Here is a 26031-nt window from a genome sequence, read left to right as displayed (position 1 = left end):
CAGTGAGCATGGGACCGACGTCTGAGCATACCTTTCTCACTTACGGTGGCAACAGCAAAAAGCACAGATGATGGATGGAATTCTGAACAAATCAAACATTCAGCCCGAGTCACAGATCTGCGTTTAATCTTTTATTTTTTGCTCACCACGCCACCCCAATTAGGACCCAACCATTTGAGATGTCATTAGTGATGTCATCAGTGATGTCACTGACCATGTCATGAGTGATGTAATATGTGAGGTTATAAGCATTGCATTGTGGGAGCATTAGTTATAGTTTGCTGAGGTAACAATAAATGCTGAATTTCCAAGGTTTTGCATGAGTGAAATGTGAGCCTAGGTATAATGTCCCTGTAGCCTTTGTTTTTTTCAGTGTATTACTAAGTATGTTTTTAATTCTATTTCCTAATCATAATGCCCCTGTAGCCTTTGTTTTTTTGTGTGAATTTCTATGTTTTTAATGTTGCTTCCTAACTTTAATGTCCCTGTAACCTTTGATATTTTTATTGAATTTTGGAAACTTTTTAAATTGTATTTCCTAACTGTAACATTTAACCTTTGTGAGTGGGTGTGCCATTGGTTGTATGGGTCTGTGAATGGGCGTGTGAGTCTCTGAGTGGTCCTGTGACTGGGTGCATGAGTGTCTAACTTGGTCTGTGAGTGGGTGCATGAGTGTGTGAGTGGATCTATCAGTGGGTGTGTAAGTGTCTGAGTTGGTGTGTAAGTGGGTGCATGCGTGAGTGGGTCTGTAAGTGGCTATGTTAGTGGCTGTTTGGGTGTGTGAGTGGCTGTGTGGGTCTGTGAGAGGGGCTGAATGGGTGTGTCAGTGGGTGTGCGAGTGTCGGTGTGTCAGCAACTCTGTGAGTGACTGAGCTACAATGGAACATCACCTGCCCCTATATTGAACAATAATCCACAGTTTTGCAGAAAACGTCTACCTATCAGGAGTCATTTCTACTGGTTAATTAGTAAGTGCTACCTAATTGGATAAATGTCTAGTTCATATACTACAGTGCAGCTGTGTAATGGACCAGGAGGAATTGTCTCCAGTGATTTTGTGTGCATTTTGGTAATGTGATTGTTCCTCATGCATCTTCATCCAGAAATCTGTGATAACATGAATACTCCTATAGAGAAGACGACAGGTGAATCTCCACAGAACAAAGGACCTTCTTCTTAACTATATGAAGCAAGTGATTTGTTTAGTAGAGATGTCCTCATTTTCTTCAGCATCAAGAATGTGTCACCTAAATCAGTGGGAAACACACTGGAGGGTCATTTGGTAAGCTTCTCATCATACAGGCTAAAGGTGAGACGGGGTGGGCTGAGAACAAATGGGTAGAGCTTCAGTAGATTTTTCACATTTGAATACTCATAGTAATTTAAAGCAAGAACCATGGACTCTACTCTCACCAGGAGAGGCCAAGAAAGAACCCACATGTCACAGTCACTACTGATTGTGTTACAATAGATCAATGATGCATTCTCCTTCACCAAGGATTTCAGATCTTTTTTCAATGTGGAATTGCCGAGAAAACACAATAGCTCTCCCTTCACCAAGCCCAGGAAGTTTGGATAATTTGTCCTTCACAGAAATGAAGCTTCAACTGGGACACCTGCTATGTTTATATCTGTATATGCCTCCTGTTGAGGTTTAATTTCTGTGAAATGATTTCCAGGGCCAGAACGGACGGGGCCAAACATAATGGGAGAGAGGGGCCCCACTCTCAGGGTCGATTTTTGCCCCAGGGAACCTGTCCCTGGGACTCAGCCAATTATTGAAAGAGAAGGAGGGCCACGTGGCACCTCACCAGGCTGATTTTGGCCCTAGGACCTCATCCCCCAGGGCCTAGCCTCCTGATCTTTGGAGCCCTGGAGCATACCCAAGGCACCCAGTGTGCAACATTGGGGAATGCGGGGGGAGGCTCACTGCACTGGAAGTGGGAGCAATTTGACAGCTCCCACTTGCTGGGAGCCGAGTTACTGTTTGCTCTCACTTTGCAGGAGCTGTCACAGCTCCCGCCAATTGAAAGAAAACTGCTATCTCCCTAGGGTGGGCACCTTGGGAGATATCAGGAGCTAGCCCTCGTGGGTGGCGGTCCCTAGGGCCATTAGTTCAGGCTGTAGTCATGTCTAAAATCTTGAAACTTTTTGGTGAAAATGTAGTGAAGATTTGTCAAATGGCACCAATACTATTGTAAAGTAAAAAAAATGCTTTTACTACCCACGAAGGACCTAGCTTCCGTAGGATGAGCATTTGTTCATTTGTCAATAACTTTGGAGTTGTTTGATAAATCCTTGTAAAAATTTTAAAACTTTTTGGGTGGACCATTCGCCTTGTGTCTTGAAAGTTACAGGGTGATCCATCAAGTGGGGGCCGAGAAAAAAGGGGTTATTCATTGAGAACTTTAGACACAGCTACAGCTCAAACTGCTGAACTGAATTACGACAAATTTGGCAGGAAGGTAGATGTTGGTTCAGGAAAGTGCCTAGTGTGATATGGTGCAAATTCATTCAGTAGTTGCCAACTTGTTATAAAAATGTCCAGTTGTATATCTAGAGACACGGAGGATCCGCGATCCCTACTGACCTCGTGCTGAGATCTGATTGGCTGCCAACACTTCAAACCAGGAAGTATTGGCAGTCATCTTGTTAATCGGTTGAACCGTGTCACAGAAAATAACGTAAAAAAAAGAAAAGGGGGCAGGGTAGAAACACTCTGACACCCTAGGCCTCTTGGAGGGGTCCCAAAGGGACCCAGCAGGGCCCAAAAAAGCATTTTTTAGAAATTTTTCGGCAGGAGTCGCACTGAACCGGTGAATCTTGCATAAAAATAAAAAAATAAATGAAGTGCGGACTCCCTCACTTTGTTTCTAATTGGCCGCTGGGCGGGCCTGGTCCTGGGGGCATTTTGAAAAAGGAGGGGGAGCGCACAGCCCCACCCTCCTCAGGCTTATTGATGCCCCAGGGATTACCACCTGTATGGCCTCCTGCGCTGCCCCAGGGACCACCACTTCCCTAGGATTGTTTCTTTTTTTAGATAGGGGACCTCTCAGAGCCCCAAGCCCTGGCCAGGGCCCACCACCTCCCCAATCATAAAATAATGCGATGGGTTGCCCAGACCTTTCTGCAGCCACAGGGGCCGCCACCTCCTTGGTGCTCTAATGATAAGTAATGCAGTGGACCCCACAGCCCTGGTGACTGCCACCTACCTGGGGAATAAGTTCAATTGAATGGGGGGCTGTGTGGGCCCCCCACAGACCTGTTGTCCACCAACTCTCCAGAAAAAATTATATGAAAGGAGGAGGCTGCGCGGCCACTTTCCTGGATCCATAGAGGGTCATGGGGACCTCCATCCCCCTGGACCAGCTCCTGCCATGTCCTGGGGGACCCACCCCCAGGACATAGCTATTTGCCATGGCTTGGCAGGAGCTTAACCCCTCCCTCCAAACCATTGAAAACTGTCCTAACTTTCTGCAAGCAAGAGCCTTGAAAATGCTCTTGCTAGCCCAAAGCAAAGCGCAATTGCTTTTACACGCAGGGAGCTGCATGTTAGCAGCTCCCTATTTGTAAAAGCAATGCCGGCTGCAGCAGGAGGCAGGGAGCCGTCAGGGACCACAGGGGTCTTCAGGCTCCCACTGTGGTCCCTATCAGTTGCTGTGGGTGCCCTTGCGCTCACAGGGTAAAGAGTTGGGTGTGCCAAGAGGGAACATATATATCTTTTTGTCCCCACAAAGAGAACACCCATGAGATAATCATCCCCTGAGCCTTTCACACAGGCAGGACAAGAGGCAGTAACCTTTGTGACTATTATATGTGTCCGCCAGGTGTATTTGTATATCAAGGACTGGGTGCTTGTACTTGCATTATATATGTATTTGTAAAGTGAACTGTGTTAATTGTGTTTTACATGTTGTGTTTTTGTTTTATGAAGTATTGTTTTGATTGCTTAATACTTTTTGAAAAAATATGTGTTGCCAGACAAGATGATATGCAAATATTGGTTTAAACTTGTTTGATAACTAAAGTTAAAGAGTGGTACAATTAAAAACACACGGGCTTAAGAATAGTGTACTGAAGTCACAGTTGATTAATTACAAAACGATCTATCTGAACACTTTGATTGTTGGAGTTTCTGGGTGGGACCAGGGCACCCATGATTGAGGCTGGCCCCAGGATATGGGGTCCCAGGGCCGAAATCAGGCTGGGAGAGGGGCTGGATGGCTCCCCTTCCATTATTTATTTTATTTTAAAATATAAAGGCCAGGCCCCGGGGAATGAGGTCCCTGGGACTGAAATTGGCCTGGGGAAGGGGACTGCGCACCCCCTGCCCCATTGAAAAAGGTCTGGCGCCAGGAGATGAGGTCCCCGGGGCCCAAGTTGGCTCAGAGAAGGGGGCCATCTGCCCCCCAAATAATAAATAAAAAAAGACAGCAGGTCACTGGAGGCCTGCCCTCCTTTACCACAACTCTGCAAACATGCCTCCTGGTGCACTACTAGTTGGGTGATGAAGTCTCCTTGATTAGACAGGGTCCTTGGGGTGAACTACCCTTGCTGTAACCTCCAGTAAGTTCCACAAAGTGGGATTGCTGAAAGGTTGTTGGAGGCCATGCCACCTTTCGCCGCCACACTGCAAATGCGCCTCCTGTTGCACTACTATTCAGGGTATGAAATGCCCTTGGCTCATAAGGGTTCTTGGGAGCCAACTACCCCTCCTGTTACCTCCAGTAAGCCCCACACAGCGGGATTGCTAAGAGGTTGTTAGAAGCCACGCCCCCTTTCTCCAACAACCTGCAAGCACACCTCTTGATGGACTGGGTGTTGCAGGATGAAGTGCCCTTGGCTCCAGAGGGTCCTTGTGGGCCAGCAAGCCCTCCTGTTACCTCCAGTAAGTCTCACAGAGTGTGATTACTGGCAGGGCTTCTGAGGCCACATCCCCTTTCTGTACCACTGTGCAAACATACCTCCTGGTGCACTTCTGGTTGGGGATGACGTCCCCTTGGCTCTAGAGTGTCCTTGGTGGCCAACAAGCCCTCCTGTTATCTGCAGTTAGTCCCACGCAGTTTGATTGCTGAGAGGTTGTTGGAGGCCAAACCTCCTTTCTCTACCACTCTGCAAATGCATCTCCTGGCACACTGCTGGTTGGGGATGAAGTCCTCTCAGATGCTAAGGCTTTTGGGGGCCCATAAGCCCTCCTGTTACCTCTAGTAAGTCTGACATAGAAGGATTTATGAGAGCTGGTCAGAGGCCCCATCCCTTTTCTCCTCTACTCTGCAAACATGACTGCTAGTTAAATCCCATAGAAATTCACTTTAAAAAACAAAGCTTACAGGGATGTTATAGTTAGGAAATATAATTTAAAAGACCTTAGAAATTCACTTAACAAATGAAAGTTACAAGGTAGTTATGATTAGAACATTGAATTTAAAAAACTTAAGAAATTCACTGAAAAACCTAAAGGTTAAAGAAACGTCATAGTTAGGCTCAGATTTCACTTGTACAAAACCAATGAAAATCTGAAGTTATAGTACCTGAGTTATTTATAACTTACATTCCTGCGAAGGAGTGCTTATGACTTCACATATTACATCATTCATGACATGGCCAGTGATATCACTGATGATATCAATGATAACATCATCCAGAAAATGACTAACACACCCACTCACACCCCGATAGAACTTTTCATATACCCACTCCCACGCAACCATTCACAAACCAATTCACACACCCATACCAGTACTTGCACACCCACTTACTGATTCATAGATCTACATATACATCCACTCACTCACCTATACAGCCACTTATATACCCACTCACTAATACAGCAACTGACATATCCACTCATGCACCCATACAGCCACTCTGAGTCAGTCTCCCATAGAGCTACTCACACACCTACTTCACTCACCCATAAAATCAGTCCCACAGCCACTTATTGACCCATACAGTTACACACACACACACACACACGTTCTTACTCTTTCAGATACTCACACGTACTCACTCACCTATACAGTTACTGATACCAGCAAAACATGTACCCATAGAGCCACTCTGACATCCACTCACTCATCCAAACAGTAACTTGTATATCCAATCATTCACCTTTACTGCCTTTCATATATCCAGTTACTCACTCATATACTACTGACACATCCACTTACTCACCCATACAGCCTCCCACACATGCAATCACTAATCCATACAGCCACTGGCTCACCCACTCATTCATCCATACAAACAGTCACACACCACCTCACCCACCCGCACAGACACCCATATAGCTACTCATGTACCTACTCACACACCCAAACTGCCACTTTGACACCAACTGACTGTGCCTGGAGTGGTAAATGGCTTTTGTCATTTTGCAGCTCGGCATGGACAGCACTGTGCTATTCCTATTCTTAAAGACTTTGCTGTAGAAATGGCAAAAGACTTTGTCCCTTTCTATCTCGGCATGGATGGTACTGTGCTAATTCAATGCCTAAAAACTTTCATAGAAAAGCAGACATTCGAGGTGAGCAGATCTAAAGTGTTACTGATGTTGAAAGTGCTCTGCTTTCCACCCAAACTTGAGAACTACCCAGAGTTGTCTGCTTCTTTTTAGCATAATTTATGCGTCACTCTATGCCTGAAATGGTATTGTTTGGACTTATACTGGGTGCTCCCTTGTGTTTCGACATAGCTATACCTCTCTGAAGAGCTCTAAGTAGAGTGAAACACTGTGTCGGGGTTGTTTTTACTCATTTCAGGTTGATTTGGTTGGTATTTTACCAATTCAAAGCTGTTATATTGTGCCTGGAGTGGTAAATGGCTTTCGTCATTTTGCAGCTTGGCATGGACAGCACTGTGCTATTCCTATGCTTAAAGACTTTGCTGTAGAAATGGCAAAAGACTTTGTCCCTTTCAATCTCTGCATGGATGGCACTGTGCTAATCCTATGCTTAAAGACTTTGATAGAAAAGCAGACATGTGAGGTGAGCAAATCTAGAGTGTCGCTGGTGTTGCAAGTGCTCTATACAGGAGCTGCTTTCCATCTAAACTTGAGAACTAACCAGAGTTCTCTGCTTCTTTTTTGCATAATTTATGAGTCACTCTATGCCTAAAAGGGTATTATTTTGACCTATACTGGGTTTTCCCTTGTGTTTGGACAAAGCTACACCTCTCTGAAGAGCTCTAAATAGAGCAAAATACTGTGTCAGGGGTTGCTTTTACTCATTTCAGGTTGGCTTGGTTGGTAGTATACCAATTCAAAGCTGTAATACTGTGCCTGGAGTGGTAAATGGCTTTAGTAATTTTGCAGCTCGGCATGGACAGCACTGTGCTAGTCCTATGCTTAACAACTTTGCTGTAGACATGGCAAAAGACTTAGGGCCATATGTAGGAAGCCCAATACCGGTCGGTAACGGCCGATTTTCGGTAAATATACCGTAACCGACCGGTATTAAGGCTTTTGCTATGTAGGGGGATCATTTCTGGATTCGGTAATTTACCGAATCGGTAAATTTCCCGAATCGGTAATTTTACCGATTCGGTAAATACCGAATCCAGAAATGAGATGTAGGGGGAGTGTGTCGTGGGTGTGGGGATTCATTATTTACCACCAACTAAAAGTTGGTGGTAAATGACGAATAGGTGTAAAAATGCATTTTTGTGCACTTTGAAGTGTGCAATGTGGCAGACATACATGCCCTTAGGGCATGTATGTGCGCCACATGTGCACACATGGACGATTCAGGGGTGCAACAGGGTGTCAATGTGACATCCTGCCACCCATGATACTGCCTCCCCCATTACCGATTCAGTATTTACCGATTCGGTAATGGCAACTGGCTTCCCATTCATTCCTATGGGCCTCCAGGCCTGGAGTGGTAAATGGTTTATGTAATTTTCCAGCTCAGCATGTACAGCACTGTGCTAGTCCTATGCTTAAAGACTTTGCTGTAGGAATGGCAAAATACTTTGTCCCTTTCTATCTCTGCATGGATGGCACTGTGCTAATCCTATGCTTAAATACTTTGATAGAAAAGCAGACACTTGAGGTGAGCAGATCTAGAGTGTTGCTGGTGTTGAGAGTGCTCTATACAGGAGCTGCTTTCCACCCAAATTTGAGAATTACCCAGAGTTATCTGCTGCTTTTTTGCATAAATTATGTGTCACTCTATGCCTGAAAGGCTATTGTTTGGACTTATACTGGGTGCTCCCTTGTGTTTGGACAAAGCTATACCTTTCTGAAGACCTCTAAATAGAGCAAAACACTGTGCCAGGGGTTGGTTTGACTCATTTCAGGTTGATTTGGTTGTTTTTTTTAGAATTCAAAGCTTTTGCCATTTTACAGCTCAGCATGGACAGCAATGTACTAGTCCTATGCTTAAAGACTTTCCTGTAGAAATGGCAAAAAAGTTTCGACCTTTCTATCTCGGAGTGGATGGCAATGTGCCAATCCTATGCTTAAAGACTTTGATAGAAAAGCAGACATTTGAGGTGAGCAGATCTAGAGTGTCGCTGGTGTTGAGAGTGCTCTTTACAGGAGCTGCTTTCCACCTAAACTTGAGAACTACCCAGAGTTGTCTGCTTCATATATCTATATATCTATATATAACCCTGAGCTTGTGCCTGTTGATATTTTGTTTTTAATATTGCTAGTCGTCATTGACATTTGTGACTTTTGCCCTGGACCTGGCTACAATGCACCCTTGTCTTGACCGTTTTAACATTCAATATTTACCGGCCACTTCTGCATGCTAAAGTTTGGGATTGTCAGCAGCATTCTGGGATTGGTAGTCCCGGGATATTTCATTCCAGTGATTGGTGATTTTGGCATTTATGCCGACATTTGACATTTGACATTGCACATGCATCGTAATGTTTAAACCCCGGAGTATGGCTCTTAAAATCCCGCTTTTATACTTTTGAGATTGACTGGTGGAATGGAATATTCTTCCAGCGTTTCAGAAGGGAATGCGGTTGTTTACAGAGAGGTCAAAGGGCGCTCTATTGCGAAGCTGTGATCAGCGGCAGCGTTCATTTATGGGCAGAGTCTGTTTTTAACGAACATTTTAATGATGTCTAGCAAAATGATGTCTTATTGCATTTTTTTAATTTTATAAATTCAGGCGCTTTGATAGTAAGAAGCTTGGCGGCGCATTTATATCCCAATATTTTTCCCACTTAACTGCACATATTATAATGTCTGCGATGAGAGTCTTTTTCATGCTTGATTTCATGATGGTAATTTATACAAACTGCTTATATTACACAATGTGTGTTTTTATAACATAGCACTTGCTTTGCCTCTCTCATGAGCTTGCCATTGCAGAGTACATACTGGCTTTATAATGTGTTGACTTACCGGCAAGTATGTCTTCAATGTCTATCATTCTGTCAAGTGGGAGGGAGTATATAACAAGTATGTGAAATGGCGCCATTAAGATTGACTAAGGCTTTTGTAAAGCCGAAACGCGTCTCTTATTCTACCTCATGGGTTGCGGGTGTCCTGAATGAATAAACTGATGCCGTACCCTGGCAGCCTTGTGTCCGTGCCTACTTCGATGGTTTTCTCTGTGGGAGTTGGATGGAGTTTTCATATATATATATATATATATATATATATATATATATATATATATATATATATACCGGGGCGACTCCCAAACGGGTTTTCGCCCCGGTCAGGGGACTGACACCGCCCTGCTGGCCATTGTGGAGAATGCGAGGAGCATGCTGGATTCGGGAGGCGCAGTGGCAGTGATCCTCCTGGATCTCAGCGCTGCTTTTGACACCGTGGACCATCAGGTGCTTCTCCAACGGCTCTCGGGGGTGGGGATTACGGGTTTGGCCCTCAAGTGGTTCGCCTCCTTTTTGGAAGGTCGCTCATTTGAGGTCTGGGAAGGCCAGGAAAAATCATCTCCATCACCTCTCCAGTGTGGTGTGCCACAGGGCTCTTCATTGAGCCCTACCTTATTTAACGTTTACATGGCCCCCCTGGAGAGTGTGGTACTGCCGCTGGGTATTAAAATCATCAGCTATGCTGATGATACTCAGCTGGTGGTTGGCCTTTCCCAGTCGGCGCACCATCCCGACAGGCTGCACACGTGCCTTGGCAAGATCTACACGTGGATGTGCAGCTCAGCCCTAAAGTTAAATGGTTCCAAGACGGAATTGATGCTGCTGGGGAACTCTTCTCCATCTTTGTCCCCCAGCAGCTGGCCTGACTGTCTTGGACCGGTACCCCCCCCCCAAGCAGGAGATCAAGAGCCTGGGGGTATGGCTGGAGCAGGACCTATCGTTTAAAACCCATGCCAAAAAAACTGCTGGCGTGTGCTTCGGCCTGCTCCGCTCAGCCCAGAAGATTCTGCCTTTGCTCCCAGTAGCTACTCGTAGGCTTCTTATCCAGGGACTTATCATCTCGCGACTGGATTTCAGTAATGCGCTCTTCCTGGGCGCTCCCGAGGCTACTCTGAATAAACTGCAGCAAGTGCAGAACGCGGCTGCCAGGCTCCTGACGGGTCTCCCTAGACGGCAATCTGCCCGCCCGGCGTTGAGGGCATTACACTGGCTCCCGGTGAGGGACAGGGTGAAATTTAAGTCACTCTGTATCGCCCACAAAGTTTTGCATGGGGTAGGTCCACCTATTCTGGAGGAATTGGTCCAGCCCTACAAGGCCTCTCGTTCTCTCCGCTCTGATCATCAACATCTCCTTCAGGTTGGCAGGGTGAAAAAGGCAAGAACCGGTGGCAGAAGATTCTCAATAAATGTGGCCTCTTTGTGGAACTCATTACCCCTACAGCTGCGCTCGGAAGCCAGTCTCCTCCGGTTCCGTAAACTCCTAAAAACTTTTTTGTTTGCTGTGTAACCCCCTCATCCTTGCAGTAGCGGTATTAGCCGGCAAGCGCTGGGATGCCTATTGGTAACCAGGCGCTATACAAAACTCAGAATAATAATAATAATAATAATATATATATATATATATATTCACTGAAAAAAACCATAGGTTTCAGGTGTGTTATAGTTAGTTGGACTTTTCACTTGTACAAAACCATTGAAATTCCCCCGTTATAGTTAGTTCAGCTAACACTGACCATGTCATGAGTGATGTAATATGTGACGTCATCAGCAGTGCATTGCGGGCGCGCGAGTTATAGTTAGCTGAACTAACTATAACGGGGGAATTTCAATGGTTTTGTACAAGTGAAAAGTCCAACTAACTATAACACCCCTGAAACCTATGGTTTTTTCAGTGAATTTCTGAGGTTTTTTAAATGCTAATTCCTAACTATAACGTGCCTGAAACCTATGGTTTTTTCAGTGAATTTCAAAGGTTTTTTAAATGCTAATTTCTAGCTATGCCTACAGAGATAGGACATGTGAAGAAAGAAGAAAAAATGCACAGAAAGAAAAAAAAGAAGTGCAGAAAGAAGCAACAGAAGTCCTCAAAGGCGAAGAAAAGTGCAGGAAGAAGGATAACGTGCAGAAAGAACAAAAAGAAGAGCAGAAAGAAGCTGTGTTGCAAAATCATCCTGTACCCTCAACTAGGCCTGGGCGGTAAATTCCGTTCCGTTCGCGGAATTTGGGTAATTTCGCGTTCTGCAGGGAACGCAAAATTGCTCAAAATTCCGCTTTCCGCGACTTCGCGAAATTTTTGCTTGTTCGCGTTCTCAAAATGTGTGTTCGCGAGATATTTCTCCCCGAGCACGCAAACAGTGATTGTGAACAGGAAAAAAGCATCGCGAACAAGCAATTCCGCGTGTTCGCGGAATTTCTGCGTGTTCGCGGAGATTTTTTACCGTTTCGCGGAGATTTGCGTAACGCGATTAAGCAAATTCCGCCCACCCCTACCCTCAACTTTTTCAGACGGATACTGGTGGTAACTGAGTCTGACTAACCAGTCCTAGAGCCAGTGCTATGTTAAAAGACACTTAGAATACAGTGAAAACACCTACATACACTAGGGAACATTATACGTTGGGGTCGCCCTGTGATTAGCATGACCTCCTCTGTAAGCCCCTAGTATATAATAGGGCAGGGGGATTAAAACTACCTCTTAAAACAACCCACAGGGCGTTAACTCAGGCCCCGTCCCCTCCCTTCACCACTGTGTAAACACGCCCTATGTCCGTTTTTAGTTGGGAGATTAAGTTCATTTGAATCCTGAGGGTCCCTAGGGTCCAACTAGACCACTAGGTACCTCCAGTAAGTGCCACAGAGCTGCGTTGCAGAGAGGTGTAAAAAGTGGCACGGCCTGGACCACCTCTCTGCAATGCAGCTCAGTGGCGCTTACTGGAAGCACTTGGTGGGCTAGTTAGCCCCCAGGGGCCCTCAGTATTGAAGGGAAATTATATCCCCAATTTAAAACGTGCCATAGTGCGTGTTTGCACAGGCCCCGTCCCCTCCCTTCACCACTGTGTAAACGCGCCCTGTGGCTGTTCTAAGTTTAGAGATTAAGTCCCCTTGAATCCTAAGGGTCCCTAGGGTCAAACTAGACCACTAGGTACCTCCAGTAAGCGCCACAGAGCTGCGTTGCAGAGAGGTGTAAAAAGGGGCTTGGCCTCAGAACACCTGTCTGCAGCGCAGCTCCCTGGCGCATACTGGAGATGCCTGTTGAGCTAGTTGGCCCTCAGTGTTGTAAATTGAAACGACGGTGTGATTAAGCATTCACTAAAGACATGAATTCCCCTTTGGGACCAAGTCTCTTTCGTTATGTTGACTAAAGTCTGGACTCCATTTTGTATTGTCATGCCTCCACGTGCGTAGCACGAGAAGAGTCCTATCTTCGTGTTAGTTGTTCTTGCAATCTGCCTAGTAACAGTCTATAAATAGCTCCTTTGTCCGTCTGGCGCATGCCCAGACTTGACCACATCTGTTATCAGTTAGTCCTTGCTTGACCATGTTTTCGCGGGCTCAAGGAGTGTGTCAGCTCCGCCCATATATTGATTCTGTATCGAAAATGACCATAAAAGGTAATATTCTTTGCCTCATGTTGTATCCACCCACTTATGAGCCCCTCTGTTGTGTATAAAAGGGGACCGTGTACGCAAGTTCTTTGTGCTACTCTATGCAATACTGAAGGGTGTTGTATGGATTGTAGGACCACCCTTAAGGGTTAATAAACTTTGTCTTTGTACTTTGCAGTTTCCGTGCCAACTTCCTTATAGATTCCATTGCAGGAGAGCGAACCCTTGTGTCCTGCGGGCCTAGCTGGGGCCTGTATTCATCAATTGGCGCCCGTCCCGTGGGGCTCATCGGTGACTCGGATGCTCGAAGGATTGGTCGTGACGAAGGTGAGGAATTTGGCCGGGGATGTGATCACTGCCAGAGGCACTTTAGTCCTGGCATCCCGAGGTTTTCTTCCTTCCCTTCCGAGCTGACCATCTGGGTGGCGCCGGTCCTCGACTGAGACCTCTTCTGTCGGTCCTGCCGTCAGGGCCGTTTCTAGGTGTTTTGCCGCCCTAGGCAAGAATTGAAAAATGCCGCCCCCTCCCTTTTACTACCAAGCAAAAAAAATACGTGAAGGAAATAACATTGTCTAAAAGTGACAAGGAATGCTTTTTTTTAAAAAACAAGACTCCAAGCTCCACGCTCAGAATTATTACTGCTAAAGAACTGTCCCTTCACAAACATGTTTTATTTCTATCTAGATCAGATCACATTGATGGACCCTAAAATGTTCCTTTTTACCCATTCCAAATGTAAGCCCTTTTTAGTGACTGTAGAACCTTCTTCTGCATTTCCCTCTACATTTCCAATCATTGTTCCGAGTCTCAGTTGGTGGACAGAAGACAACAGTGTTTCACTAAGTGTCTGCGGTGAGATCCCTCCAACACTCATTTGGGTGTAAGGGTTGCACTCTTTCCATGAAACTTAGATCAGAAGACCCCTAAAATATGACTAACGTGATAACTTGGAATACAATGGCTATTGTCACACTAATATCTGAAATGCGTTTGGTACATATTAAAATCAGCTTACAGCTGTTCTGTGTACTTTACTTGTTAGTTGTAGGTATAAACACTACTTACTGAGGTGTAGGCCACAAGGTGTGACGTGGAACACTCCACTTCTACCATAGACACCTTACAGTTTGGGGTACTCAGAAGGTCACCAGCAATAACTTTAAAGAGCTACTAAAAAGAAGAGTGTGTGAAACCTACTCAAATGCCTGTCTACGCTCGATGCAAGAAACCCTATCAAACCATGCCACTGTGCGCACGCCCGGAACCGCCATCTTAAGTAAACACACGCATGCAGACAAACACTCATCTTGGCGGCACACATGCAAAAGGCCAACAACTTACTTGCCTTTGCAGAACGATAGTTTCTTTCGCAGGGATGAGAAGGGCAAATGGCAGACCTGCTTCACCGCATCGCTACAGGGAATAGTCTCTGCACACTGGCCTTGGACCATCATCCTGAGTCTCCAAGGACCAACCGGGTCAAATGCCAGGTGCCCATGGCAGGGCAGTGCATCGTCTCCCAGCATTGGCGGAGTCTGAAGATCAGACGCAAGCACCTGAGCGTCTGTTTTGCAGGTTTTTGGAGGACTCTGATCCTTGTGTGGCTAGAACAGAGTTACCGCCTTCCCAAAGTGCCATCTTCGGAGCTTACTGCAGGCAGGCATGCGGCCAACTCAGAGACACTCAACCGTGGCAGCCTACACTGCCCGTCTCCAGCAGTGAGCTTCACTCCCAGGGCAGACTTGCTGCACTTGCATCAATAGATCTCGCTGAATCACTACTGCAACCCCTCGGCCACTTTCCTGAGAGGGGCTCAGTTCCACATGGTGGGGATGGGGTTTTGCAGCATACGTTTGTAGTACCTGCATGCGATGGAGCGTGGGAAGGGGAGGGAATGGTGGCATTTGTGAAAACTCTGTTTCTGGCGTGCGGCCTGCCAGCCCTTTCCCAGAGGGCCATGCTCAACTTCTCCCAGTCAGCAAAAATCAGCAAGAGAAAGAAACTGCGTGATCACCTCACCTGAGCCGACACACACAGTCTGTCCCCCGCGCGCCGAGAGAGAGGGTGGTACGACGTGCGAGTCACCGTCACTGGCTAAATGATCCAGGGCCGTCATTGGTAGCGTTTTCCCGTGCTACAAGACTGACGGCCCTGGGGATCCACACACTGGTACAGCCGGCCCACTCCACACACCACTATGCTAGGGTGCGCTCAGCGCTGGGCAGCATGTACAAGCTAGTGCACTTGCACTCACAATCAGGTGCTGCTGCCTTCAAATTAAAAAATGTTTCCCCCTTTTGCTGCCCTAGCCCTTTTGCCACCCTAGGCGGCCGCCTAGTCTTGCCTAATGGTAAAAACGGCCCTGCCTGCCGTGACAGCCGTTTGGGCGAATTTTGGAGCTTGGCAGTTGTAATCTGGACTCTTGATTGGTAAGAACCGTTGTACGGTACTTGCTCCGAGTTTTTGAAGCCTGGTTTGGCTATTTGAGTTTGATTTGTGATGACCGGTCATATCTTGTATTGGTTATTGTGAGAATATATGCGTTGCAACACATATAGGCAGGTAATGTGGAGATATTTCTCCGGAGCTGTGTAACTTTGAACGGCACAACGTTTAAGTGCCATTTTTTTTGATAATACTGCATATTTTGCATTATTTTTGAGCATGCCTGCTTTTAGCGCACTCCGTAAGTGGTGCTGCTGCTTTGGAAACTGGTTAAACCTCGAGGAATCTGCTCCAGCTCCCCCAGAGGGGACTCCTAATAGGATATGTATGTGAAGCATGGTCTTTCTTCCATAATGTACAGCACAGTATGGAGGAAATACACCAGAAAGGATCCTGAGTTACGATGGCCTTTGTATGGGTCGTTTGATATGCGTAAGATTGAGTATGTGGAACAGTGTATGTGTAAACGGCGTGCTCGTCAAGACATGTTTGAATGTGTGCGATTATGGGTGAAGGAAGTGCGTGAGCGAGAGAAACGTGAGAAAGCGCTGTTTGATAAAGAGCAACGGAAGAATGATCATGTGCGAGCACAGGAAGCGAAGCGTCGGGAGGAAAGAGAACAGACGGAGAGACAAGAGAAAGAGCGTAGGTTGCAAGTCTCGGGTCAATATGCTGTCCGTCAGTCACTTTATCCTGTCCTTAATAATCCTGACGATGATTTTTATTTACTAGATCGCTCTCCGCCCCCTTATGTTGGCGCGTCTGCCCCGGGGCCACAGGATTCTGGATTGGCTTCGGGTAAGGTAGACACGCGGTCCATGTTATCGGTTGACCGAATGGGTGAGCTTCGGCAAGTTTCCTATCGTGCACTTAAGGGCAAGTTATCCCTTGCTGAGTTGTTGAATTCTTGGGAGAAGTGGCAGGATAGAGAGAAGTTGTATTTTTTGGGCCACTTTTCTGATGAAGTGATTGCTGCTTTCCGGAAATATTCCAGCGTCTTTGAGCCTGCTGATGTGGTATCAGATGCTAAAGCATTGCGTAATGGTGTTTTCTCTCCCTCTAAGGCGCCTGATGCGGTTCGACGGCTGTTTGCATTACGGGACGCGGCGAATGACCTTAAAGAGAGAGCGCGCCTAGAAGCAGAGGAGGAAAAGCAGTCGGCTTCACGTGTCGGTGATGACCAATCATCTACCTCTCACTCAGATAAGAGCGACCTAGTGCATGCTAAACCAATGCGAGAGGCGGCACCTTTGTATGTCCCTCCTAAGGGAGCGGGAACTAGTTCGGATATTACCTCCGCCGATGCTAAGGGATATTTTGTGTACAATTGGGTTTATACTCCCTGGCATAGGGCTGACGTCATGGCATTAAAGAATGCGTTGCCTGATCCCTGCAAGAATCCAGCGGCCTTTTACGAAGAAGTCGAGGGGGCCTTGAATTCTTGTACGATGACCTTAGCAGATATAGATCTGTTCTTTGGGCTTCTTTTACCACCAGATATGTGGCGATCTCTGCGGAAGGTGGACGATGTTGCCGCTTTTAAGGCTCGGTGGTCTGAGCTTGAGGATGAGGATAGGGAAAGGAAGCCCGCGCAGAAACTACCTCAGATTATCTTAGATCTCCCCGCTGCTATTCTGACTAAGTTGAAGACAATCATCCCCCCTAAAAAGATTGACTGGAATATGTTAGCCTCGTGTAAGCAGAAAGCCGATGAATCAGTTGCAGATTTCTTTACGCGCTTTGAGGAGACGTTTCATGATTTTAGTGGTCAGTCCCTTACGGATGATACGGGTCGACACCTCTTTGCTGATAAATATGTGGCGAATTTACTACCGGCGATCGCAGCCCGCCTAAAAGCGAGTGAAAGTTCTTGGTCCACCGCGACCCCGACAGCCCTCCTGACTATAGCTCAGTATTATGAGCGTCAGGAGCAAGAAGCGAAGGGGCAGGAGGAGAAGAAGTCGAAAGATTTAAAAACGAAGGTGATGTTAGCGCAAGTGTATGGTCCGCCCCGTCGGGGTGTCAATAGAGGTAGGGGAGGATTTTATGGTCCTCCCTCGGGCCGATCTGATTTGAATAGGAATCAATGTGCGTATTGTAAACAAGTGGGACACTGGGCCAGAGATTGCCCGGCGTTGCATGCTTCGCGTCAGGGACATAATCAGGGTGGCCCGAGAGGTAGAGGGGGTTTCTCGAATCTTAGGGGGAATTCTAACGATCACGCTCGTTTTGACCCTGCCGGGCAGCACCGAGATAGACCTAATGTCTTTGATCGGCAAAACCAGTATCAAGTGTCAGGGATTGACCGCTCTGGGTACCATGATTCTCAGCATGCATAGGAATGCGTTGGATGGGGGTTAGAATCAGTTGAGGTGCCGGTTGATCAGAAGGGCCCTTATGTATCAGCTGAGGTTTTGGGTTCTACTGATCAGTTCCTAGTAGATACAGAAGCGACTCGTAGTGCGCTGTCTAAACAATTGGTTCCGAGGGCTCCCCCATCTGGCTTAATGGTTACATCGGTAGGGTTTGATGGTACACTCTCCCGAAGCCCTCTTTCTCGGCCCCTCACATTTCAGGTTGATTCTTTTTCTGCACCCTGTCCGTTTTTGCTTGCCCCGAACACGCCGGACAACATTATGGGTCTTGATATGCTAAAGCACTTCAGAGCTACGATCCGCTGCTCCCCCGCTGGTGTGCGTGTGATATTAAATGATAATCACCCTTTGTCTGAACGGATGTGTGTGGTTGGAGAGGATACCGTGTTAGCAACTCTCCCCCGTACTTTGTGGGCCGTTTCGGATACCGATGTAGGACAGATGGTGATTCCGCCTGTCCATATTAGTGTCAAGGAGGGGGCGGTGTTACCACGCCTCCCGCAGTATCGCATTTCCCAGGAGGGGGAGGAGGCCCTTATACAGATTGTGCAGGATTTGATCAAGGTGGGAGTAGTGGAGGAGGTTCCCTACAACGTCTGTAACAGTCCGATTCTACCCATTTTGAAAAAGGATACGGATGCCAAAGTTTATCGGTTTATCATTGATTTGAGAGAAGTAAACAAGATCGTGATACCTCAATATCCAGAGGTTTCTGATATCACGACGTTGCTTACTTTGGTCCCGCCTACGGCGACGACGTTTTCAGTCATTGATTTGAAAAATGCTTTCTTTTCGATTCCTATTCATTCCGATAGTCGATACCTTTTTGGTTTCACACTGAATAATAGGTCTTATCGATTTTGTAGAGTTCCTCAGGGCTACACAGAAAGCCCTAGCATTTATAGTCAAGCTTTGAAAAGACAATTGGACTCCTTTGTTCTGCCCGAGGGTGTCGCCCTCATTCAATATGTCGATGACATCTTGTTGGCGGCTGACACTCCGGAGTTGTGTGAGAAGAGTACGTTGTCCTTGCTTTCCTTTTTGGCATCCCACAATCACAAAGTATCTCGGAAGAAATTGCAGTTCTGTAGACCAAAGGTGACTTATCTGGGTCTCCTTTTGTCTAAGGAGGGGCGTGCACTCACACCAGATCGTATTCAAGTAATTTTGGACACGCCAGTGCCTTCCACGCAGAAGGACGTGCGTGCATTTTTGGGTCTTGTTTCTTTTTGTAGGCAATGGATATTAGGGTTCTCACACATAGCCAAGCCATTATTAGCCCTTTTGACAAAAGACACACCTATTCCGCTTCCTTGGTCAAATGAGTGTGACGCTGCTTTCCAGCAATTACGACAGGCCCTTTGTTCAGCACCAGTGTTAGGGACCCCTGATTATACAAAACCTTTTTCGCTGTATGTGCATGAGAAAGATGGATGTGCATTATCAGTTTTAGTGCAGATGCACGGCGACAAGCAGCGCCCTTGTGCATATTTTTCGGCTGTACTTGATCCTGTTGCCCGAGCATTGCCTGGTTGTTTTCGCTCGGTTGCGGCGACAGCTGTGTCAATACGCCAAAGCGAGGGAATTGTGTTATCTCAGAAGCTGTTGGTATTAGTCCCCCATGCTGTTGATGCCCTGCTTAATCAGACAAAGACGCAGCATTTGACCAGTGCCCGTTTAACGGGATATGAGCTGACGCTTTTGGCTCCTCATATTACGTTAAAGAGGTGCGTAACGTTAAATCCGGCCACATTGTTGCCATACCCCGAGACTCAGTCTGAAGCACGGAAAGCACATGATTGTATTCTTGTGACTGAGGAACAAACAAAGGGTTTTATTGATCTCCAGGATACGCCCTTTCCAGATGTAGATGGAGAACTGTGGGTGGACGGATCATGCCTGAAGCTACCAGACGGTACGACTTCAGCAGCGTATGCAATTACCACACTGCAAACAATAGTGGAGACAGCACGCATACCACAGAAATCAGCTCAAGCAGCGGAACTGATAGCATTAACACGAGCATGTGAGCTCAGTACAGGATTGTGTGTGAATGTTTATACAGACAGCCGCTATGCTTTCGGAGTAGCGCACGATTTCGGCCTACTCTGGAAGGAGAGAGGGTTTCTAACGTCGCATGGAGTACAAATAATGCATGGAGAGTTAGTTCACAACCTTTTGACTGCATTGACATATCCGAGGAAAATTGCTATCATTAAATGTAGTGCCCATAAGAAAGTAGTTGATAAAGTTGGAGAAGGGAATGCGTTAGCAGACCGGGTGGCACGGGAGACTGCGATGCAGCCCGGTGCTACTGCCATGTATGTAGTGAAGTCGCAGGTAGAAAGATGGCACGATGCGAAGGAAGAAGTGCGAGAAATACAGAGGACCGCTTCTGATAAAGAACGGGAGCAATGGTCAAGTGAGGGAGAATTGGATGATGAGGGTTGCTGGAGAAATAAGCAGATGGATAGATGGAAGTTACCCACGGCTTTTGTACAACCTATGGTTCAGATGGCACATGGGCTAGCACATGTTGGAGCTTCCGCAATTGTAAAATTGCTTACCCAAGTCTGGGAGCATCCAGAGATTGCTAGCACGGCAAAGAGGGTGGTGCAGACTTGTATGATTTGCCTGAGGTACAACCCAGGAAAGGGTACTCGAACTCCAGCAGGAGGATTTGTGACACCTACTGCACCCTTTGAGGTTTTGCAGATGGATTACATCCAGCTTGAGCGCTGTAACAATTTGAAGTATGTTCTAGTAGTGGTTTGTGCCTTTAGCAAATGGGTTGAGGCATACCCTACGAAAGACAATACTGCAATGACTACCGCCAAGATGCTATTGAAGGAGTTCTTCCCTCGGTATGGCTTTTGTAGACTTCTGTGGAGTGATAACGGACCCCACTTTATAGCGGATGTTATAAAGTATGTTCTGAAGGGTCTGGGCATCACCCAGAAGTTCCACGCAGTGTTTCACCCTCAGTCTGCAGGACTAGTCGAGAAGTATAATGGTACACTGAAGCTCAAGATCGCTAAAATCCAAGCTTCGACATCTTTGACTTGGCCAGATGCTTTACCACTGGCATTATTGTCAATTAGATCGATACCGCACTCTCGAACCGGTCTTACACCGTACGAGATTATTTTCGGACGCCCAATGAATATTTGGGGTCCACCAAGACCTAAGGCTGTGTATGATGTACCTTGTGTAATGATGAATGATTATCTGGCACAGTTAACGGATAACTTGGTTTCTATTCATCAACAGGTCCGGGAGGCGCTCCCTGATCGGTCCACCAGCGAATGACATAGTCTCCGGCCTGGAGACTATGTTATGGTGAAGATTTTTGAAAGGACGAACAGCTTGGAGCCGAGATGGGTTGGTCCTGAGCAGATCCTACTTGCAACGAGGACGGCTGTGCGGGTTTCCAACAGAAAGAATTGGATCCATTCCCTGCACTGTCGTAAAGTACCGCCCGGATTGGTGGAGCCTGCTGTATTGACCGATCAACGAGAGATTCTGACTGCAGAGAAAGGCCGTGCTGTGGAACCGAACGACACTGAGGAGCTCTTCCCGGACCACGTGATTCCTGGAGGAAGGCGATATCATCTCAGACCGAGGAAGTGAATTCTTCAGTTTCAGGACACGTTGTCAGAACGGCCCTTGGGTTAGTGAAACGGAGAGCCAATGAGGCAAGGGGGGGGGGATCAGCCCTGCATTAGTGTAGCGACACCTTTTAGTTTCAGGAAGATATTGATTCTTTATTCTGACATGGAGAAAAAGAAAATCCTTTGTGCAACAGGTTTTATGCTTACAGTAGCTATTGTTGGGATAGCCACATGGTTTGTGGAGGATGTGACTCCTGCTCGAAAGTTACTTGTGTTGACTACTCCAGTGCCTGAGGAGCACTACTTTTATACCCTTCCGTATCAAGAATTGAAGCATCGTCAGTCTTATTTGAATAACACTTTCATCCAGATGTTGCATCATACCCACGTTGCCACGAATGCCACGAACTGTTGGATATGCGGTATGATGCCAGCTCATCAGAAGAAAGGAGGAACGCCATTCATACCTCTTCCTTTCTCTCATAATGGCTCTTGTAGAGCATGGTACACTTTGCTTTTTGCCACCCGGAAACCTACAGTGGGACGATTACTCTTCAGACTTAATAGGGAATGTCATCAGGATAAAGATGGATATCCGCAAGCGAATGGAACAATTTGGGAATGGGAAGAGTATCGACCTGACAATGAATCGATTCCTTATATTTTCACGAACACCAGAGACACTGTGGGGAAAGACCGATTTGTGATTCAAGTGGCACAAGCTCAAGCGGACCTGTGTGTCCAGAGTGTGGGTTATATTCCTGTTGGTGTTAGTGATTCCATCACTATTCTAAATATCGACGGATTGAATAACAGTACCTTCTTAGCATCCCATAACACATACTTCGTTTGTGGAAATAAAGGTTATTACCGTTTGCCAGCCGGTTGGTCTGGAGTATGTTATGTGGTGTTTCTATTGCCCCCTGTATTCTTAGCACCTGCATCTTATCATAAGGATTTGAAGTTGTTAAATAATGTGACTGTAAATAGGTATAAACGTACTCTATCAATTGATGACGTGGATCAGACTGACACTAGTCTGCAGCAGTATATTGATTTTAATTTAGGATTGTTTTTCTTCGTTGGAGCTGCCCTAAATAGTAGGAAAGTTCGAAGGTTAACAAGAGTGGTAGAGGCTGTGACAAACCAAACCGCTGCTGCTCTTGGGAATCTTACGGAAGAATTACAGATTACTAGAATTGTTGCATTGCAGAATCGTATGGTGTTAGATGTTATGTTAGCTGACCGAGGTGGAGCTCGTAAAATTATCGGAAGTAGTTGTTGTGTGTTTATCCCTGACCACACGCCGTCAGTTTATAATGCTATTAATAAACTGCATAAAATTGCAGCTGAAATCCATACAGAAAACGGCACTTGGACCTTTTCTGGATGGTTTTGGGCATTGATCACTGCTTGGGGGTGGAAGGTCTTAACTGGTCTCTGTATTATTGTAGCAGTTCTGTTTTCTTGTTGCATTTGTGTCCAATGTGGTCCTTTGCTTTGTTCCTTATGTGTATCATTCTGTATTCGTGATAAGAAAGCTATTGCCGATGTCACTTATCAGAAACATTTAGCTAAAGAAGTAGAAGAAATGATGACAATTGACATATACGATGATTATCCTAACAAACCGGATGTCTTCAGTAAATGCTGAAAGGGTCGTCTGTTGTAAATTGAAACGACGGTGTGATTAAGCATTCACTAAAGACATGAATTCCCCTTTGGGACCAAGTCTCTTTCGTTATGTTGACTAAAGTCTGGACTCCATTTTGTATTGTCATGCCTCCACGTGCGTAGCACGAGAAGAGTCCTATCTTCGTGTTAGTTGTTCTTGCAATCTGCCTAGTAACAGTCTATAAATAGCTCCTTTGTCCGTCTGGCGCATGCCCAGACTTGACCACATCTGTTATCAGTTAGTCCTTGCTTGACCATGTTTTCGCGGGCTCAAGGAGTGTGTCAGCTCCGCCCATATATTGATTCTGTATCGAAAATGACCATAAAAGGTAATATTCTTTGCCTCATGTTGTATCCACCCACTTATGAGCCCCTCTGTTGTGTATAAAAGGGGACCGTGTACGCAAGTTCTTTGTGCTACTCTATGCAATACTGAAGGGTGTTGTATGGATTGTAGGACCACCCTTAAGGGTTAATAAACTTTGTCTTTGTACTTTGCAGTTTCCGTGCCAACTTCCTTATAGATTCCATTGCAGGAGAGCGAACCCTTGCGTCCTGCGGGCCTAGCTGGGGCCTGTATTCATCATCAGGGACCCTCAGTATTGAAGAGAAATTAATTCCCCAACTTACAACTCGCCAGGGGGCGCGTTTGCAGAGTGCTGCAAGGAGGGGGCGTCGCCTCCGGCACGATGCCAGTCTTTTATTTATTTTATTTTTTTAAGAAGGGGGGCTGTGTGGTTCCCCTTCTTATTCTAATTTATTGGCCCTGATGACCCCATCTCCCAGGGCCTGTCTCCTAATTAAATTTTTTTGACCCCAATCCCCAGGGCCGGCCACTGTTTTTTATTATTTTAAAAAAATATATATTTATAGACACACCTAGGACATGCTGGACAAACCGTACGTACCTATCACCATGACGATTTGTGTGATATTCATTAAAAGGCGACTATGCATACAATGAATCCACATGGAATGTATTTACACCACTAGAGAAGCTCTGACATGTCTGATGCCCTACCGTGCCTAATCCCGGTAGACACCCTTGTCGTTTATTTATACAAACATGGGTAGCTATTCATGGGCACATTTAATACACATGCACACCAAGCCATTCAAAGGGGATTCGACAAAAATTCGACCAAAACTATGCAAGAAACCCCCCTCACAATTAATAAAACACACATCCACTGCCGGATGTGTAATACTTTTTATTTTACTCTCTGGAAAGGGGACGAACATCACTTGAGAGTCACAGCGCGCTCCTGGCAGAGCCCAATGCTGTGTTACACCCACCATTGCCTGCCACACACCTCTGTGTTGTATTCCACTAGCTAGTGCATATGCTATGACACTCTCTAGCCCATGTGCACTGTAACACCACCCCGTGAATATGTCATACCACACTTGTCTTCGCACGGGTATTGCCCCATCTAACGTGCCTTCCTCGATGCCTATGTTATAACGCACAGTGCTATGCCATACATATTACAATCTGGGATCCATATCTTTGTCACAGTGCATATGCAATGTTACACTCCCCAGCACATATTTTATATTACAACTTTAGAGACTAGTTAGGTTACACAACACTGCCCGGTGCATATTACACTCCAAGGCGCATATCGCATAGCACGCGCTAGTGCCTGTGCTATCTCGCGCTCTCCAATGAAACTGTCATTGCGCACAATGTATTGCATATTATATTTCACGCCCGGTTCATCTTATATCACACTTTTTGGTGCATAGTTTATACCATACACTATATCTAGTTTTCATTTTCAATCGTGCTCTCGTGCTCTCAGGACTATGTTCTATATAACACTGTGTTCACCTACCCTTTTCATGTGCATTACAGTTTGCGATAGGGGGTGGAGGGTCAGGGGGTGTTTCTGCCAAGTGAGCCCAGAGTCACAGTCACAAACGTCCTCTTCTTCCTGAATAAAAGTGAGATTATGCTGCATACTTGTTCATATTTTAAGTAGTTCGCACAGACACACGTTTTAAAAACAATAAAGTTCCTAATACCCGCCTTCTCTGAACAGTTAGCTTGCTGCCCCATCCTCCTCCTCCCTATCCTCTGTTGTGTGAATCCATGGACTAGCCTCCTCCCTCCTGCCATGCATGGTCTGATGTGCTGCCACTACCCTCAATTTAGTATGATGTACCAGTCCACTCCTCCTGCCCTCCATTGCCCAATTCTATGTCCCATCTTTGACCTCCTGCTTAAACTCTGTGCTTAGCTTGCTGCCCCTATTCTCCTTCCCCCTGCCCTCCGATGTCTTTGTGCATGCCCCTGCTCCATCCTTTTTGCCCACCATGTTCCATGGACCTCCCACTCCTATCTACTCTGAGTGTTCTGTTGAGCTGCCACTCCCCTCCCACCTGCCTAGCATTGTCAGATGACTGTAACCTGTCCCTGCCACCTCCACCCTGCCTGTCCACATGCCATGCCCCTATCCTCTCCCTCCTATCCACATGGTCCATTGTACTGCCACACCCTTCTGCCCTCCCTGGTCTGTTGTGCTGCAACTGCTCCTCCTGCCTGCCCCGTGTGGTCTGTTGTGAGGCCCCTTCCCCTGAACTTTCTTGTCTGTGCACAGGACCTGACCCTCCCTTCTATCCTCCATCGTCCTTTGTGCATGCCCCTGCACCCTCCTTCTTGCCCATCATAGCCATTGTGCTGCCACTAACCCTCCCACTTGCCATACATGGTCTTCTGTGCTGCCATGGCCCCTCCCACCTTCCCTGTGTGGCCAGTTAGCTGCCCCTGACCCCCTCCCACCTTCCCTCCATGGTCTGTGTGTATGCCATCACAGTCTCACTGTTGCTCTTCATGGTGTGACTTGCTTCTAGTGCCCATCCTGCCTGACCTCCATGGCTATCTTGCTGCTCCTGTCCTGCCCCCTTGCCCCCAGCCCTCTGTTTACATGTGAAGACCCCTACTCCCTCCCTCCTGGCTTG

The sequence above is a fragment of the Triturus cristatus genome, chromosome 2_1 (assembly GCF_964204655.1).
Source record: "Triturus cristatus chromosome 2_1, aTriCri1.1, whole genome shotgun sequence".
NCBI lineage: Eukaryota > Metazoa > Chordata > Amphibia > Caudata > Salamandridae > Triturus > Triturus cristatus.
This window is presented reverse-complemented; position numbering follows the sequence as displayed.